Consider the following 19,141-nt stretch of genomic DNA (forward strand, 5'->3'; position numbering starts at 1 on the left):
GGGAGTGGGGTGACAGAAGGGAGGGCTGACTGCGGAGCAGGGCAACCAGAGTGTACGCCGTCTTGGAGTGGGGGCGGGGGGGAGGGTGGGAATGGGGAGAGAATTTGTAGTTTAGGCTCTTGCGAGGATCAATGCTGAAAACTAAACATATTAAATAAACTTAAAAATAAAGAATATGGAGAAGGAAGTAAAGATACATTTTGCCCATTTCAAAACTATATCTGGAAAAAGCCTGATTTTTATGGTACTAACCAGACAATCGAATCAAGTATCTAGTCAATTAAGTCAAATAGTTTTCTTAAAAGATTTTCCTCTAGCAAAGTGGCAAGCTTATCGATTGATTTGACCAATGCAAGCAGTCAAAATGATCATTTAGGCAGTTCCCTAGATGCAATTGCAGATACATTGACTAAATTCCAATGTCAAGAGGAAATACGGTGTGGTAGGGGGAAGAAAGAAGTCAGTAATGCTGGGCTATGTCTCTTTAAATCCTATATCTTTTAGCTAGATGCATGGGCTTGGATAAATCATTTGACCTCTTATGTCTGTTTTCTTGCCTAAAAAGGAGAATGTTGGACTGTACAATCTTCCCTTCTAAATCAGAAAATTCTATTATTAGCTATTCTTTAATCATTCACAACTCTAGCCCATCAGCATGAATAAACAAAAGTTGGCTGTGTGCCTTCTGTGAATTAGCATTTTATCTCAACCTCCCTCTACCCCAGTGCAGGCCCACTCCCAATTCCCAACTGCCTTTATCTTTTGTCTGAAAGGGGATGGTGCTGAGAGTTAGTTGTTCTCAGAGAAACACGGTAGGCTTAACTTGGAAGAAATAATAAGCTATTCCCCTTATTTTTACCACATTAGTGGATTTTATCGACATCTTAGAAGCACAGTTCCAAAAGCTTGTGTTTTATTCTTGTTAGGATTATTTTTAAATTGCTAGGATATAGATTTTTTTCTATTTATGCTCAATTGAATATTTCTCTGTCCAATGTTTGTCATTTTAGTGGTTCTTAATTGTTCTTTTGTCAATATGTATACAAGCTAAAGATAATTTGATATTGCTCATCCATGTGTTGCTATCATAATCAGAACCTTTACACATACAAAGAAAATAAAAGGCAAAAATCACAGCATTTGTATTTACATTTCAGCATGGATGGCATGATTTTGAGTATGTTGACTACATCTTTAATAAGTAAAATGTAGCCATGTAAATCATGGAATTTTAAGAATTGGAGAGGGTTTAAAGATGAGTTCAATCCTTTCATTTTAGGCAATGAAACAAGTTCAGAGAGATTAAATAACTTACCTAAGGTCTCATTGGATGTTGGTGATAGAACTGCATATCTTCTGATTTCTAGGCCAATGTTTGCCCAGATATATTATGATACATCCATAAAAATGTAATGGATACTTTATTTATATTCTGTACATTCATTCAAATCTATTTGTGTCCCTTAGGTCTTAGAAAATATTTTTAAAATGTTTTTTGTTCATGATTTGTCTGTCACGTCATTTATTTGTTTTACCCATAAATAATGTTTGGTCTGCTATAATCCATGAGATAAAACATTCAAAATGGAAATAAAATGTTTCATTTCACATGACTAATGAATTTTTATCTTCCTCTCCACAAATACCAATATTTCAGAGTCAAAATCTAAGTCTCCTCCCTTAGTATCACTAACTATTTTCTCATCCTTATTCCTTTCAATCCTATTCCTCCTATGTTGTATTGTTATATTGTGCCCTTCTTGGATAGACTTAAATGTGAAGTAAAAGTAGAAGTCCTGGAAGTTAAAGAACCTGGCTGATGAATTCGAAAGTGGGCATGTTTGAGAGCACCTCAACATGCATCCTGAAGAATTCCTGTATAATGGCAGTGTACCATTCAGGTACCATGTTTCTTGAGAAAGGAAGGAGAATGACCTGGGAGCTGCTGCTAATAGGTTCTGAAAGCTGTGATCTATCTGGATAGAGTCAACCTCGAAGGAGGAGAGGTTACCAAGTGATTGGGGAGGCTGACAGTCTGGAAGTAACATTGAAGAGTGTGGAGTAGGTCTATTTCCCTCAGGCCTAATGTCTCTATGGATGTGACAGAAAAAACTTAGTGTTGCAAAGTATGGCAAGATATACAACACCTTTTAGAGGATAACCAGGTTTCAATCTTTTCAAAAGACAAGAAATATAAAATGAAAATATCTAATAATGCCAGTTTGTCAAAAAATGATAATACCGAGTTCAAGGTAGAACTACTTCTTCCCCCAAGATCAGAATAAGTGAAGAGATAATACGGAGAAAATGTTGAGCAGATTTAATGTACAAAATGGAATAGAAGAGAAAGTTTTTAAAGGCCTCAGATTTCTCCAAATAGTATGAAACCAGGTTTGTCATTGAAGAGTAGGAGGCAGAAAGGAATAAGGAGGGTATGTAGGTAGATAGAGGAGGGAAATGACTAAACTGGTCATCAGATTGTTCTGTTTCTTCAGATAGCATCCCTTTTTCAATGCCACTGCCTTTCTATGGCTCTTTCCCATGCCCTGAATGCAATTCCTTCTCCTCTCCATCTACCTTTTAGAATCTTTTACTTCCTTTAAGAGACAGCTCAAACATCACTTCCATCCTCATGGAAGGCTTTCCTGTTCCTTCCCTCTACTTTGCCACCGAGGGCCTTCACACCAAATTCATTTTTTGCATAATCTTATATATGTCTATGTCTCTTATGTTAGAATGCAAACTCCTAGTAGGCAAAGAATGTTTCTCATGTCTATATATACCGAGTGCCCAGCATAGTGCCTACAAAATAGTAGGTGCTAAATTGATTTGTTCATTTGGTCTAGTATTGCTTAGAGGAAGGAAAGTAGATCAGCATACCATTGCTATTAGTATGTCTTGAGGGAGTTATGTGGTGTAGAGTATAGAGGACTAGACATGGAGTCAGGAAGACCTGAATTCAAATGTGGCCTCAGATGCTTACTAACTTTATGACCTTGTGCAAATCATTTAACTATTGTCTGCCTCAGTAGCCTCAAGTGTTAAATGGGAATATTAACAGCATCTACCTCTCAGGGCTGTTGTAAGGACCAACTGGGATAATATTTATAAAGTGCTTATCACAGTGCCCAACATTTAGTAGGTGTCACATACATGCTTATCCCTTTCTCCTTTCCACTTCACCAAACTCTTCAGGGCTTTTAATGATCTCAAGTTTACTCTGGAAACAAAGTTCAATCTTTCTTAATGCTAATATTCTTTGGATAAAGCTGTATGGATATAACTCATGATGTACTACAGGCCCTGAAGAATTAAAGTTACAGGTTACCAAAAAAAAGCAATGGACAGGTATATGGTCAGTGCAAACAGGCTGTCCCATATTATCAATGAAGGACTGTTCACAAGTTGTGGCATAAAGAATGTCATCAGAGAGATATATGTCCAGGAAAGGAGGTAAACCAGTCATGCAGCAAGAAGAGATAACTTACGAACAGCTTGTCTATTCCACTGACATCCATACAATGTCAAGAAATCTAGAGAAAAGCACCCAGCACACTATAGAGGATTTATAGGGGTTGAGAAGAGGAGGGCATATATAAGAGTAGGATAAAAAAGCACAGACAGGACACAATCTATACTGTTGAAGGGAGTACAGACATCAGTGATATCATGGATCCACTAACTTAAACCATTAATTAGGACTTTAAATATGCCTGCTTCACAAGGTAGTAAGATCCTTGTCATAGGTACTCAGTCAGAAAGAACTTGGCCAATTGAATGTGGCAGACATGGAGAGGATTCATGTTTAGGCTCAGGATAGCACTAGATGAATTCCGAAGTACTGTCCCCCTTTGAGGTTCTGTGCTTCTATAATTATCTTTTTTTCTGGAACTCACCTTTTTCTTCATCTTGAAAAATCTATTGATTTTTTCTAGTATCCTCATACTTCTCTCTTTCTTTATAAATCCTCAAATTTTCCCTGAAATAAAACTTACAGACCTATAATACAATTTGGTCAACCATTTAGGGAGCTTTTCATCCAGAATCTTTCTTTTACAAATGACAATACTGAGGCCTAGAAAAGTTCAGTGATTTGCCCAGAATCCCTCAAGTAGTGATCAGACCTGTGTCCTCTGACCTGATATCCCCACCTTCCCCATTATATTATTTCCCATAGACTTGCATGTAACTCATCTGAAATTTAAAATCTATTCCTGATTTTCATAAAGTCTGTGATGCTAAATTGAGTTACATATGCCATCTCATAATATTTGTTACTCTGAAGCAGAACACAAATAGTAAGTCGTTATTGTGATGTTTCCAAATACATACTTTAAGTTTAAGAGAAGTTTATGAAATATCATAATAATAGAATGAAAACTGACTAGCTCATTTCCAGTTTATTTTAACTTTTGGATTGGAGGCTTTTGCATTAGATTAGTGTGAATGGGCATAACTGCCATGTTCCCTAAAATGAACATAATTTTACTTTTAGCAAGTAGGCAATTGGTAATAAATGATTTTACTAGCATCCAGACTAGCACTGAAGCAGTAAATATATTTTAAAAAGACCCAAATACTTTCATTCTTCTTAATTCTAAGGTGGCACACTTAAATGGAAAGTATCTGAGTCTAAAAGCCTAAGAGTACTAAATTCTAGAAACTCCTAAACAGCTATGTGAAGTTGAGAAACATAATAAATTTCAATAGCAAAAGCACTGCACATATATATTGACTAAAGGTTGAATTCTAGTCAAACAACATACCAGTATATCTAAACTTAAGGCATAGGCCTTAACCTATAGTATCATCAACATAGAAGTGTTCATTCTGGGTGCCTAGAAAATTTTCAAATTTATTTCTGGCAAGTAATACACATTTTATCCTATGTGGTCATTTAGATATTTCTGTGAACTATTCAGCCACAGGCAGTCTTGAATTATCATCCTTAAAAATCTCTGGTCTGTTTGCCAAGTATCACACAGAACTAAATTTAGCTTCTATTATATTACAACAGTAAGCTTTTCCCTCCTTTAAACTTATATTAAATTGTCACAATATTTCATTGAACCAAAACAACTTCTTTTACAACTTTTTGCAGCAATCCCTTTCCATGACTTGTTTTTAATTAACCTTGCTCAATGTTAGCAATAAAAATGTTACCCCACATGCAGTGAGTTATTCCCTGCTCAGTGAAAATCTGTAAGGATTTTGCTATAACTTCTATCTCTTAAAAATAATTTCCACATTGTACACGATTTGATTTTATTCCACATATTTGCAAATCTACATAAAGCCTAAAGTAGATCATTTCTCATATGGGGGGGGGAAGACCAAATCAAATAAAGAATAGGTCACCTACAAGGATTTTAATGCTAGTACTGAATGCATTTTAATAACGGAATAGGCATGCCACTGTAGAAAAGGTAACATGATATCAGAAACACTAGGTATATGGAGAGGTAGGTTCTAATACTATTTTTGTCTAGCATTACATCTATAATAACCTTAAACAAATCCCTTAGCCTTTTGGGGTTTAATTTTCTCATCGGTAGAATGAAATTATTGAATTGGGTGACCACTAAAATCCCTTCTATATGTAAAATCCTATGATTTTTTATTATTGTTCCCTCCATTCACATTGTAAATAACATCTATTCTATATTAACCACCAACATGTTAGGGAAAAAATGACAATGTTTGGAAAGCTATTCATTTAAAAGATACCCCAGGACGTAGTATTTCGTATCATCTGTAGGTACAAAATTTTCTGGTATTACTATATGATTAAGAGGGAGACATCAACTAGTGGCTAGAGCCCTGGCTTCAAAGTAAGGAACAATGCATATCAGTCCTCCCATCGCACCAACTGACCTCAGATAGTTACTAGCCATGTGATCCTGGGCAAGTGTATTATGAAGGCAGAATTTATAATTTCAAAGAGAATCATATATATGTCTGAAAGGTTCAGAACCACAGGATATAAGGAATTCTCAAGGTAGGAGGCAGAAGAATTAAAGCATGTATTTAAGCTCCAGAATAACAGACCCACAAACCAGCATCCCCATTTTGATATTTGGATCAAAAGCCTCCAGGCCCAATAAGTCCGCCTCACAAGAGTAACCAGGAGGCCACAGAGAAACATGATGGTATAAAGCAAAATCATATACATGCTCCCCCTCTATGGTGAAAAGATTATCCACTGGCCTCAAGTCCTTGCTCAGCACTCCTTGATCCACACTTAGGTCAGTTCTGCTACCGGCAGCTCCCGCTTCAGCTTCGGCTGTAGCTGTCTCTGGCTCCAACGGAAGCTGTTTTCAACAGTCCGGCTAGCAGCTTCTGTGGGGGTGTAAGACCCACCCACAGCTTCTGCCGGTACGCCAGGAAAGCACAGGTTCTTTCGATCTGCTTAAGCAAGGTGAAGGGGTTGACTGGGAAAGCACAGGTTCTTTCTATCTGCTTAACCAAGGGAAGCAAGGTGAAAGGGTTGACAAGCTTACTTTAATCCAACATAGGCCCTCCCTGGAGTTAGCCCTACCCTGCCAAGTACCCAGCAAGGCTCAATGAGATAAACTGAGTCACTCAAGGAAAACAAAGGCCATTCTGCTTACAGCAAGTCACCTAACCCTATTTCCTTTAATTCCCTCATCTGTAAAATGATCTGGAGAAGGAAATGGAAAACCACTCCATTTACTTTGCCAAGAAAATCTCAAATGGGGTCACAGAGAGTCAGACATGACTGATATGACTCAACAACAATAAATGAATGTGTGTATGTACACAAATATGCATATATGATATGTATAATATATTCATATATGTTACTCAATATATTATATATGTAGATGTAGATAGTTAGGCATGTGTAGATAGATAATTGATGTATAGATATATCAACAAACAGATAATATCGACCTAAACTAAGAACCATACTTTTCCCCCCACTGTTCCAAGTCTTCTGGCTCAGAGATCATTTTCCTTAGTTCCATCTTTTATATTTTTGAAGTATAACTCAAAAATCTGACCATCAAATATCCTAGCTGCTGCTCATAATTTCAAGCTACATCAACCATTTTGAATGAGGTTCACAGGACTATAGATTTAGAGCTAAAAGAAACCAAGGTCCCCTTTTAGAGGTCCTCTAATACAAAACCCTTTTTACAGATGAGGAAACCAAAGCCAAGAGAGATTAAGAGACTTATTCAAGGTCAAACAGTAACAAACAGAACCAGGCTTTGAACTAAGGCCTTTTGACTCCAGATTCAGTGCTTTTGGTGGTGTTTAGGAACAAAAAAGAAATAATTAAAAGAAAAAGCTCAGCAGTCACAGGCTAGAACACTATATATTGTCCTCAGGAACTTGCAGAAGTCAATGGTAGGGAGCCAGTTGCTGAATAAGCATTGATTAATTCCACTAGGGCCTATTTGCTAAAATCCATATGGTCACTGACTCCACTACCCAAAACAGGAAAGATAACCTGTGCTTCCATGACCAAGTCATTGGGAAATATGCACACATACAGGGCAAAAAAAATCAGCTACTTAAGTTTCCGCTCAAGATTTGCTACAGTGAGGCATTTACCACAAAATATAAGAGTCAGGATCAGAAAGACTCTCCTGACCACATCAGTTATCTTACACAGGAGATCCCAACAGGAATCTCAGATATGGAAGGGATCTCAGTCTAGCCCATACCTGATCAATGGTTCTTTATAGTATTATGGACAAAAGGTCTTCTAGCATTCTTTTAAAATCCTGTAGTGATAAGCAACTCACTAGGTCCAATGGCATACCATTACACTTTTGAACATCACTAACTTTTTGGAAGGTTTTTTTTTTCCTTTATGTGTAGACAAGATCTGCCCCTGCATTTCTACCTCATTCTTCCTAGGCTAAGGTCAAACAGAAAAAAGTCTGACAATACTTTTTTATTCTGATTACCCTTTCAACTTCCTATATGCTAGCACTCCCCTTCCAGACTACCTTGTATCATTTTTCTGTATATCTATAATGTGCACTTTGTGTTCTCTTTTAGAATATAAGCTTTTTCAGTTCAAGAACTCTTTAGCATTTGTCTCTTTATCCTCAGAACCTAGCATAGTGCTTAGTACGTGATACAAGGTAGTTACTTAATAGATATTTCCTGATTGATTACAACTAACTGTGTGACCTTTCACCTGAACAATGAAGAACAATGTTTTCTAGGTCAGATAATACAAGTGTCTTATCTTCCAAGCCCTTCTTTCCATAGCACAGTTAATTGTTCTCCATATAGCTGTCATAATTTCCTAGTGGTACAACATGGAACAGGACCTAAAAGCAGTTCACCCCTATGCCTCCTTTGCAACATGTCTGTTGATTCTCCATTTTAGTGATGACATGAGAAACATGAAACTTAAGACACTAACTGACAATTTCAAGTCAAGTTGTCAACAAGCATTTCTTTAGTGCCTAATACTTTGAAGGACTTCTACACTCAATTAAGGCCTGGGAAGACAAAGAGAACAGTCTCTTATCTCAAGGTGCTCATAGTGAATGGAGGAGACAACATTCAAACTATCTATCTATCTATCTATCTATCTATCGACCTTAGAGGTAATCTCATAGGGAAGGCATTAGCTTTTTAAGTTTACCTATTTTCTGAAAGATGAATTTTGAATGACAGCCCTGAAATTTGTTTTAATTTTCTTTTTGTTAATTTTACAACCCAAAGCACTAAACACAATTCACATATCCATATGCATAGAAGGAAAGGAAACTGGCTTCATTGATTACTAGCTTAAGTGACCTTGGCTAAGTCACTTTAAACCTCAACCTCAGTTACTTCATTTGCAAAATATGAATTAAAGCATCTGGCCTGACTACTTATCACAGCTGCTGTGAGTATACCATGAGATAACGTACCGTGAAGTACTTTCTAATGTGTAAAGGGTTGAATCAATACATATTATTATTGTCCTGGTTTTCCTATAACATCTAGTGAAAATTATTTTCCTGTATGGGAAGATTTGCTGCTTGTATGAGTTCTTCACCTAATAAGATTTAAAAGACTCATTGAAGGCAGCAATAGCATAGTTGAGAATAAATAAATCTTATAAATAAGGAAATTTTATCTTCTCCTTCAATTGTTTGCTTTAGATGAGGTAGAAGAACACGATGAGATCATTAAATCACTGAGACGGAAGGGACCTCCAAACAGATGACCGTATATACAACAATTAAATGTCTATATCAGTGGAGATTGCATAAACTCCCTTGGTGTTTAATGAACTTTGTACTCGGGGAGTTTTCCTTATGACTAATTTAATTTCTTGATAGGCATATTCACACTATGTATAAAGAATAATTTAAAAGGTCATCATCTTCATACTAGTAACTCAATCAACCTTAAGACAGTTATTAGGTCATATTTTGTAGTATTTATTTTGTTACCACTTTTAGGAAGTTGAGGCCATTGATGTGCAAAACAGAAAGTAGTGGCTGTTTTCCAAATCCTTAATGGGCACACCTTTCTTGTGATGATGTCTACATCAAGGCAATAAAAATGATTATCCCAGGTTGTTGGGCTGTTTCTTCCAAACTGGCCTTCACATAGCCAAACTCACTATGCTGTGAAGAAAAAGAGGAAGAGAACCAAATGAGACCTCATCTTATAGAATGGTGGATTTCTGGAAAATCTAGTTATAGAATAAAGACCAGTTCAACTAAACAAAAAGAAACTTATCACCAAATGTCTGGCCATCAAAATGATAAAAGTTTTGTCCATTATGGCCTGTTAAACAGACAAAACAAAGAAAAAATGGTACTATTTTACAGATTTCTTCAGCCAAGACTTTAACCCTGGTCTTTCTGATTCAGAGGTGGACCCTTTACTGACTATACCGTGTTGGCTCTCAATAATATTTAAGAATATGAAGTCAGGAGGAGAGGCTAGGTCTAAACAAATGCATACAGAAAAAAATGACCTGTATTAGACTTCAGTCTGTCAACAAGTACTTATTAAATGTTTACTATTTATTTATTTTGTGAATAGGTGTTAATACAAATACAAGCAAAAAGAACATAGTCCCCAATCCCAAGGCACTTATTTATATTCTATTGGGGAAGAAAACACATAGAAAAAAGCTGAAAAGGCATTGGCGGGGAGGATATGACAGTACCTGCAAGTGGGCATTATGGAGAAGGTCAGAGGAGTACAGCCTGGTGAGAAATGAAGTGATGACTGGCTGGGGCAATCTCCTTAAAAAGGATGTTCTAGCAGGAGGTCTTCTATTGGGATAAAAAGCCTTGGGGTAGAAGCCAACTCTAAAGTATGATTTTGTGAGTTCTAGGGCTGAAATGACCTAGGATGGAAAGCTTTCTTGGGGCATAATGGAGATATCAGAAGAGGGCAACACGATTTTAATGGTGCTTGTGGGTGAGTTTTAAGGATATCTACAACAAAGTAAGATTCCCCCCAAAATGGTGACAAAAAAGTAAAGAAGTCAACTATATATGTATATAGATACATATGCATATATATATATTTTAAATTCTAATCATGACTTTCTTAGCTCACAAATACTTTGATGACCAACATAGTATATTGCCAAGATTATTGGAGCTTGAATCAGAACACCTGCTTCAAATTCCATTACTAAAACTTTCTAACCCTATGATTGTGGACATATCTTTGAATATTTCCAAACCTCATTTTCCTCGTTTATAAAATACCTACTGTACAGGTTTGGTTTTTTATACTTGTTTTGGTTTTTGGCGAGAAAATTAGTTTATCAAACTTAAAGTGTTCTATATGTAAACTTTCATTATTATCTTTAAAGTAACCTAAGGAAGAACACAGGAAAGTCATAGGTAAATTTCATAGTAAGTAATTTCTGCTGTAAATCACTTAACTGAGAAGTATATAGTCATCGTCATCACAGTAGTAGTAGTAGTAGTAGTAGTGAGGGCTCTGACTCTCTGGAACAAAATTTACCTTGAAACTTTTTTCCTAAAAAGAAGTATCTCTTATGCACACTTTGTTACCATGAATTATACATGATTTTCACAGGCACTATAGATAATCCAAGAACTGGACCCCAAATTGAGAAGAAGGAAGAAGTGTATCACATTTTTTAAAAGACACAGGGCTTTCAATGTTCCTTTACTGCTCACTGACATAGAGGCTCCTCTTTAACAGTAATATTTTCCTTGCGATGGTAAATAGTTGTGAATGATGGAACACATGGATCTTGGAGAATCAGAATTACAAGTAACCTAAAGAGGAATGGAAAAGAAACATTATGAATACAAGTCTGCAGCAGTCCCATTACCAATGATAACTTGCTCAAATGAGGTGACATAGAAGCCATCATTCAGGACATGTGTAACCTTAAAAAATGAGGTAACTCAGTCAAGAATAAAAGCCCGAAAATGGGTACAATGAGAGGGCTTCATTAGTACCTCTAAAACATTAAAAGAACAAGATGAAAAATGCTATTTTGTGTGGATGTGCAATCCATGGGGTGATTTATGAAATTACCAAGATAAGAATTTCATTGAGGAGGTGTGGAAGGTTTTGATATGCAATGTATTGGTGGAAGAAATCACATGGATTAAATCTCAGTTTAGGCAAAGTATTTATCAGTTTAGCTATTCATATATAAATCTACAATGTTCCCAAATTATCTGCAAAATTCAGAGAAAAATAAAATTCTAATTAGTGTCTGAACAATGAGAAATAGAGTGAAATGATCACTACCTGACTCACAGGTTGCTTTAATCCTATTTATAATGCCCATTATATTTTTTCTTTTTAAACTACAAAGCCAACACATTCATGGCTTATTTTCCTCTATGATTTTTAGATTTTTTCTCATTTTCACTCATGATTAATAAAAAAAGAACACTTGGAAAACAAGTGAAAAATGTGAGCTATCACCCACCATCATGTATTAGACAGTCCTGACTCATCTTGTATCTGTATAAGTTGAAAATTTTAACTGCTTCAAGCCAGCTATTGCGACTACTCCAAACTTGTTTTTGACAGAATAATGTAACCAAAAACATGAGAAAGGGAAACAGCACAAGGAAGCACCCCTGTTAAGTGCAGAAAATCAGGAATTTATTTCAAATAAAATTTATTTTTGCTTAATAGCCTTGATTTTCAAATTAAATCATGGGATCGAGAGCAGGAAGGGACCTCCACAATCATCTAACAAATGAGTCAATCAATTAACAAGTGTTTACTAAGAGCCTAGTATTGATAGGTACTATGTAAAGTGCTGAAGATTCAAAGAAAACAAAGAAATCAAAAATGCCTTAAAAGAACATACATTCCATTAAGGGAACTAACGTGCACACAAAAAAATAGAAAAATTCAAAATAAGGGCATATTGAATGAGGAGAAAACTAGCAACTAGGGGTTTCTGGAAAAGCAGCTATATAAGTAGTACCATGCTGATCTTTGAAAGAAGTTAAGGACATTAAGATTTTGAAGGATAGTGGGAGAAGAGAAAATCTTTCAGGTAAGGAAATGAAATACTGGCTGTGAGAAACAGCAAGGGAGCCAGATTGACTAGACCAGATATTGTGCGAAGGGAGATGCAAGTTCAAAAATAGTTTGGAGTCTAGTTGTGAAGGGCTTTGAATGCCTAACAAAAAAGATTTGCCTTTGATTCCAAAGATAATAGGGAGCCATTCCAGTTTATTAAGTAAGAGAATGACATGGCTATAAGGGTGCATTGGAACAATCACTATGTAGAGAATGCTTTGGATAAGGGAGATACCTGAAGCAAGGAGACCTGTTAGGAGATTATTGTAAAACTCTAGGTAAGGAGTAAAATTGGAGTACTCCTATGTCCTAACTTTATGGATTTAAAAACTGAAGCCCAAAATGTTTAAATTACTTCATCTGATTCAAATAGCTAGCTAGAGGTAGAACCATGATGAGAACCCAGGTCTCCTCTTTCCTAGACTATTGTCTTCATGGTATATTATGCTACCTTTCCTATGAAAGCAGCTCTATAGAGAAGCACTTGTCCAGTAGAAATGCTGATAAAATTATTACTTCCCTCCCAATGAAATGATGTTCTATGACTTCTCCATCATGATGGATTTGAAATGGTAACCCAAGGCAACAAGGCTCTCCATTCCATTACTAATCTCATGAACTATCTATTCCCCTACTTGACAACTTTTATTGTATTTTAATGCAAATGAGTCACTGTTCAATACTTCTGCTAACTGCGTGTCTCACAGCATTACCCAGCTGACTGGGCCATTACATGAAAGATGAATTTGTATTTCAGAATGCAAAATATAAACATTCCTTCAGAGGTTTGCTTTCCCTTCTAAATTAAAAATAAGTTATCATTGAAAAATGGCTTCATATTTGCTTTTAGATGCTTCCTGTTAAGGACAATTTATGAGGGGTTATGCAGCTTAATTCACAGCATGTTCCTAAACAATATCACAAGCAATAAATGATGGTCCCCAAATTTACTCTTGCTTACCTGAATTCTCCATCAAATTGCGCCAAGCTAAGTGGAAAATACTCTTTAGACGACAATAAGGAAGGAAAGAGTGCTGGGGGATAAATGCGACAGGTAAGAAACAGGTGTCATTAGACAAAGGTTGACACAGAGTCCGATATTCAGGATGTCTAGCCAAGCAGCATTATTGCAAGGGATTTACAGGTTCAAGTAGGCAGGTAGTTAGTACTAGAAGAGCCCAGCTGTAGGAATCGGAATTTAACCATGTGGAGATTGAAGGCAAGAAATCCATTCTGTAGGGAAGAACTAGACTACAAAACAGGGACTTAGTCACAAAAAGAACTAGAAAAGAACCCATTTACCCTGGCACTGAGATAAAGAGTAGGAACTCTATCATAGAGGGGTGAGATAGAAGTAATTTATGGTGTTACTAAGCTCAGACAAACACCAATTACGTTAACCTTTTTCTGGTCAATTGTGTTTTACTAAGCTGGGTTATATATGTTCCTCCTAAATGCGGTCAAGTTTAATCTTAGAATCAGGGGTGTCATAGAGCATACAGGTTCACCTCTGATCAAATAGTAGTGGATATAACTACAGGAATCAACATAGTTCATTACCTAAAGGGATTTGAAGGCTGATTAAGAAAAGTTTAATTAGTTACATGAAAGACTACAGGTAAATAATAAAGGATCAGATTCAACAATTATGCTTTAACTTTGTTCTGGTCACCAGTCCTTTGGACAACTTGCCAAGTGTACTTTCTGTGTCTGGCTCCCATAAAATGCCATTTAAGGTTTTATGCAAATAATATCGTACTCCATTTTGATCCCTTCCATGCACTCTACACTACAGCTTGGCCACATTCTGTTCATGAATATACCCTATGCTTTCTCTGCTCTGTGCCTTGGACTAAACTGTTTTCTGTTCCTAGAGTATCTTCTATTCTTCCTCTTCATCTGTTGTATTCCTATATATCCCCTAAAGCCCAGATCAAAATGCTTTTTCTACCTTGTACCTCATGTTATACTCCATCTCTCTTAAAAAACATGCCATGTATTATCATATACTACTAATAGGCATATCATGTATTATTGTATAAGATAGGCATTTGTTTTTTTTTTTTTTTTTAATGCAATTTATTTATTTAACATATTTGGTTTTCAGCATTGATTTTCACAACAGTTTGCATTACAAATTTTCTCCCCATTTCTGCCCTCCCCCCCCACTCCAAGATGGCTTAAATTCTGGTTGCCCTGTTCCCCAGTCAGCCCTCCCCTCTATCACCCCCCTCCCCTCTCATCCCCTTTTCCCTTCCTTTCTTGTAGGGCAAGATAAATTTCTACGCCCCATTGCCTGTGTATCTTATTTTTTAGTTGCATACAAAAACTTTTTTTGTTTTTGAACATCTGATTTTAAAACTTTGAGTTCCAAATTCCCTTCCCTCTTCCCTTCCCACCCACCCTCCCTAAGAAGTGAGCAATTCAACCTAGGCCACACATGTATTATTATGTATAACCCTTCCACAATACTCATGTTGTGAAAGGCTAACTACATTTTGCTCCTTCCCAACCCATCCCGCTTTATTGAATTTTCTCCCTTGACCCTGTCCCCTTTCCAAAGTGTTTGTTTTGATTACCTCCACCCCCATCTGCCCTCCACTCCATCATCCCCCCGCCTTTTATTTTTTTATATCTTCCTCCCTCTTCTTTCCTGTGGGGTAAGATACCCAACTGAGTATGTATGGTATTCCCCCTCAGGCCAAATCTGATGAGAGCAAGGTTCACTCATTCCCCCCTCACCTGCCCTCTCCCCTCCTCCCATAGAACTGCTTCCTCTTGCCACCTTTATGCGAGATAATCCACCCCATTCTATCTCTCCCTATCTCCCTCTCTCAGTATGTTACTCTCTCATCCCTTAATTTCATTTTATTTCTTTTAGCTATCTTCCCTTCATCCTCAACTCACCCTGTGTCTGCTCTCTCTCTTTTATATATATATATATGCACATACATACACATACATACATATACACATAGATACATACATACATACACATTCACTTATATATATATACATAAACATATCTATATATCTATATATATATATATATATATATGTATATATATATATGCATATTCCCTTCAACTACCCTAATACTGAGGTCTCATGAATCATACACATCATCTTTCCATGTAGGAATGTAAACAAAACAGTTCAACTTTAGTAAGTCCCTTGCAATTTCTGTTTCTTGATTACCTTTTCATGCTTCTCTTGATTCTTGTGTTTGAAAGTCAAATTTTCTATTCAGTTCTGGTCTTTTCACTGAGAAAGCTTGAAAGTCCTCTATTTTATTGAAAATCCATATTTTGCCTTGGAACATGATACTCAGTTTTGCTGGGTAGGTGATTCTAGGTTTTAATCCTAGCTCCATTGACCTCCTGAATATCGCATTCCAAGCCCTTCGATCTCTTAATGTAGAAGCTGCCAGATCTTGGGTTATTCTGATTGGGTTTCCACAATACTCAAATTGTTTCTTTCTGGCTGCTTGCAGTATTTTCTCCTTGATCTGGAAGCTCTGGAATTTGGCCACAATATTCCTAGGAGATTTCTTTTTGGGATCTATTTGAGGAGGCGATCGATGGATTCTTTCAATTTCTATTTTGCCCTGTGGCTCTAGAATATCAGGGCAGTTCTCCTTGATAATTTCCTGAAAGATGGTATCTAGGCTCTTTTTTTGATCATGGCTTTCAGGTAGTCCAATAATTTTTAAATTATCTCTCCTGGATCTATTTTCCAGGTCAGTGGTTTTTCCAAGGAGATATTTCACATTGTCTTCCATTTTTTCATTCCTTTGGTTCTGTTTTATAATATCCTGATTTCTCATAAAGTCACTAGCTTCCACTTGCTCCAATCTAATTTTTAAAGTAGTATTTTCCTCAGTGGTCTTTTGGACCTGCTTTTCCATTTGGCTAATTCTGCCTTTCAAGGCATTCTTCTCCTCATTGGCTTTTTGGAGCTCTTTTGCCATTTGAGTTAGTCTATTTTGTAAGGTGTTGTTTTCTTCAGTGTATTTTTCAGTATTTTTTTGGGTCTCCTTTAGCAAGTCATTGACTTGTTTTTCATGGTTTTCTCGCATCCTTCTTATTTCTCTTCCCAATTTTTCCTCTACTTCTCTAACTTGCTTTTCCAAATCCTTTTTGAGTTCTTCTATGGCCTGGGGCCAGTTCATGTTTTTCTTGGAGGCTTTGGTTGTAGGCTCTATGACTTTGCTGTCTTCTTTAGGCTGTATGTTTTGGTCTTCTTTGTCACCAAAGAAAGAATCCAAAGTCTGAGACTGAATCTGGGCGCGTTTTCGCGTCCTGGCCATATTCCCAACCAACTAACTTGACCCTTGAGTTTTTCAGTGGGGTATGACTGCTTGTAGATTACAGAGTTCTATGTTCTACGTTTGGGGGGGAGGTGCCAGCTCTGTCAGAGCCGCACTCCTCCTTCCCCAAGGACCCCCAGTCCAGACTGGGCTCAGATCTTCGGCAGGCTGTGCACCCCTGCTGTGATCCGCCACTTAATTTCTCCCACCAGGTGGGCCTGGAGCCGGAAGTAACAACAGCTGTAGCTGCCCCTCCTCCGCTGCCCCCGGGGCTGGAAGCCGAACCGCGAACTCCCTCCACTCCCGCAGCTTTTCCCACTAACCTTCTCCGCAGTCTTTGGTGTTTGTGGGTCGAGGGGTGACTGGTAACTGCCGCAGCTCACATATTCAGGGCGCTAGGGCCCCCTCCGCCCGGCTACCGGTCTGGATCGTCCACGCCGCTCAGGCTGGGCTCTGCTCCACTCCGTTCCCAGCTCCCAGCTCCGTGCGGAATAAAGCTCACCCAGAGACCATCCGGGCTGTCCTGGGCTGGAGCCCTGCTTCCCTCCGCTGTTCTGTGGGTTCTGCCGTTCTAGAATTGGTTCAGAGCCATTTTTATAGGTTTTTGGAGGGACTCGGGTACGGAGCTCACTCTAGTCCGTGCTTACCAGCCGCCATCTTGGCTCCGCCCCATCAAGATAGGCATTTGTGCTTGCCTTTTTTCACCTATATGAGTTCCAGGGGTGGGGAACTGGAGGTCTCAAGTCCACATGTGGCCCTCTAGGTCCTCAAGTGCAGCCCTTTACTGAATCCAAACTTCACCAAACAAATCCTCTTAACAAAAAGATTTGTTCTGTAAAACTTGGACTCAGGCAAAAGGCAACAGCCCAGGACCTAGAAGCCACATATGGACTCAAGGCTGCAGGTTTCCCATCCCTGTGGCTCTAAGTTTTATGAGAGCAGTTATCATCTCTTTCCTAAACTTTGTGTATATCACAGTACTTTGCTTACAATAGGTACTTAATAATTGTTTAATTGAAATGTAGGAATATTCTTCTAATAATTCTTTTGTACATTAGATTCAATACAATGCTAGATTTTTGGTAAGGAAGATTTAATTTGAATAGATCTTACCCCTGGTATCTATAAACAATATGGCACCAAGGAAATTATTCTCTGAGCTTCAGATTCCTTATTTGAAAAACAAAATGGGGATAATAATAGCAGCTGCTTCATAAGGCTATCACTGGGATCAAAAGTGATGAAAAATCATTGTTCTATTTTATATTATAATAATATCAACCCACCTTTACATAACACGCTACGATTTTCAAAATTCTATATACATATATACTATTTTGTATAACTTTATAAACACTATATTAGCACAGGACAAATATAGTTTCCAGGCAACCTTTGTGACTGGTGGTTAAACTCACTTGAGCTCTAGCTCTGAAGCAAATGATCTTTCAATTGCCTCACATTTTTTAAATTTTCAGTTGGTATTTGAGACAGGACTCCCATATGAGACACATGGAGGAGTAATTTTTAATTTTTCTGAAAAGTAAACAAAACAGTTGCTCAAGTAATATATCTTTTAAAAAAAACTTTAAACACAGGTATCATGGCATTGCCATCATATAAATTAAAATAATCATACTGAGGGGAAGGGGTTGGACCCAAGATGGTAGAGTAAAGAGAGAGACTTGCTTGAGCTCTTCCCCAAACCCCTCCAAATACCTAAAAAAATAATCTAAACAAATTCTAGAGCAGCAGAATCCACAAAATCACAGAGGGAAACAGATTTCCAACCCAAGACAACCTGGAAAGCCAACAGGAAAGGTCTGTTCAACCAGGCTGAGAGAAGCAAAGTCCAGTACGGGCTTTGCCGACATAGACTGTCCAGAGCCTCAGAACTGAATCACTGGCATCTGTACTAGTTTCCACACTTCTCAACCCACAAACACCAAAGACAACACCAAAGATCAGTAAGAAAGGTCTGTCAGACCTGGGTGAAAGAGTAGTGTCTGGCCTCAGCCCCAAGGTAGGGGCAATGGCAATAGGAGTGGCAGAGGCTGCTTCTGGAGCTCTTGGGCCACAGATGGTGGATTGATTGAGTGGATGATCAGAGGGGTATTTCAGGGATCTCTTTGCTGGCACTAAGGCAGAATTATCTTACTTTGCCCTGCTTGGATCTGGGTCACAGTCCTGGGAGACAGTCATGTGGTGAGGTGGAGCACTGGTATGGCAGAGCTTATGGAAGTGGTAAAGAGGGAATCCACCTCACAGTTATAAGGAAGAAAAGAGTGATTGTGATCACTC

This window comes from Trichosurus vulpecula, chromosome 6 (genome assembly GCF_011100635.1).
Source record: "Trichosurus vulpecula isolate mTriVul1 chromosome 6, mTriVul1.pri, whole genome shotgun sequence".
NCBI lineage: Eukaryota > Metazoa > Chordata > Mammalia > Diprotodontia > Phalangeridae > Trichosurus > Trichosurus vulpecula.